Source organism: Mustela nigripes, chromosome X (genome assembly GCF_022355385.1).
Source record: "Mustela nigripes isolate SB6536 chromosome X, MUSNIG.SB6536, whole genome shotgun sequence".
NCBI classification, from domain to species: Eukaryota; Metazoa; Chordata; class Mammalia; order Carnivora; family Mustelidae; genus Mustela; species Mustela nigripes.
In genome coordinates this window covers 75,131,543-75,133,305 of record NC_081575.1, presented here as the reverse complement: position 1 = coordinate 75,133,305, position 1,763 = coordinate 75,131,543, and the positions used below count along the sequence as shown (strand labels likewise).

At 33.4% G+C, this 1,763-nt stretch overlaps 1 pseudogene; it reads left to right on the top strand.

Annotated features, from left to right (window-relative positions):
- Positions 1-618, top strand: part of LOC132007116 (interleukin-1 receptor-associated kinase 4-like) — a 9,352-nt pseudogene extending 8,734 nt beyond the window's left edge.
- Positions 619-1,763: the final 1,145 nt, after the last annotated feature.

Sequence of the window (1,763 nt, the reverse complement as noted above, 5' to 3'; positions counted from 1 at the left end):
CCTCTGCTTAGTGTATGTTTATATGCCCAATGGCTCATTGCTAGACAAGGTGACTTGGTTTGATGATATTCCACTACTTTCTTGTCATATAAGATGCAAGATTGCTCAAGATGCAGCTAATATTTTTGTTTTACCTGAAAACCATCATATTCATAGAGACATTAAAATGGCAAATATCTTAATAGATGAAAACATTACAGCCAAAATATCTGACTTTGGGCTTGCATAAGCTTCTGAGAAGTTGGCCCAGACAGTTATGAATAGCAGAATTGTGGGAACAACAGCTTATATGGCACCTGAGGCTTTATGAGGAGAAATAACACCCAAATCTGACATCTATAGTTTTGGTGTGGTTTTATTAGAAATAATAAGTGGACTTCCAGCTGTAGATGAACATCATCTCAGTTATTGTCAGATATTAAAGAAGAAATTGAAGCTGAAGAAAAGACAATTAAAGACTATGTTGATATGAAGATGAATGACAATGATCTCACTTCCATTGAAACTATGTACTCTGTTCCTAGTCAATGCCTGCATGAAAAGAAAAATAAGAGAGTAGACATTAGGAAGGTTCATTAGCTGCTGCAAGACATGACTTCCAAAATTTTCCTGGAATAGACTCTGATCATTTTGTATACCCCTATCTAAACCATTTTTTAAGCAATTTTTTCGTAAATATTCTTTTTTTACCTTTAATAAGGCAACATGGAGTAGTTCAGTGGCTATTAAAGCTTGCATAGAACCCCCAACAAATATAGAACACACAAAACTATAACCACAATATCAACCTTAAACCCTAGCTTGTTAGTGTCACCCTCAGTTCTTGCTTAATCCTTCAGAACTCTCCTTGGAACCTCACCAAACATGGTTTGAAAACTATAGAATTAACAACAAAGAGGACTGGACCATAGGATGAAAAGACCCTAGGACAAAGCCCAATTCTACTCCTAATTTGCTGTAGAGCTTTGGACAATCCTTTCAAAGCTTTGAACCTTGTTACACCGCCCCCCACCAGTGGTATATTTAGATATCTCTTATGCTTCTCTGAGTGGTAGTCATGAAGTTCAAATGGGGAAGCACAAGTATATGCACCTTGTAACATGTAAAGTGATTTAAAATTTAAAGTTTATATATAATCCAACTATAGTCATTTGTTTATAGGGAAAAAACTAATGATGTACTACATGTTGGCTAACTGAACATGATAATAGAAAAAGAAATAAAGGGCACCCAAATTGGGAAAGAATTAAAACATTCACTATATACAGATGACATGATAATATATACAAAAACCCTACAGACTCCACCAAAAGCTACCAGGATGAAAAAAATGAATTCATTAAGTACATGGGTTACAAAATCAATATACAGAAATCCATTGCTTCTCTATGTGCTAATAATGAAATTGAAGAAATATAAATTAAGAAAATAGTTCCATTTACTTTATACCAGAAACAATTAAACACTTAGGAATGAAATTAACCAAATAGGTGAAAGACTTGTACTCTGAAAACTATAAAATGATGAAACAAATTAAAAATTCACAAATAAGTGGAAAGATATTTTATGTTCATGGATTGGGAGAATGAATATTGTAAAAATATCCATACTATGCAAAGCAATCTGCAGATTTAATTCAATCTGTATCAAAATTCCAACAGCTTTTAAAGCAAAATTAGAACAAATTATGCTAAATTTGTATGGAACTGTAAAAGACCCTGAAGATCCAGAACAATCTTCAGAAAGAAGAGTGAAACTGGAGG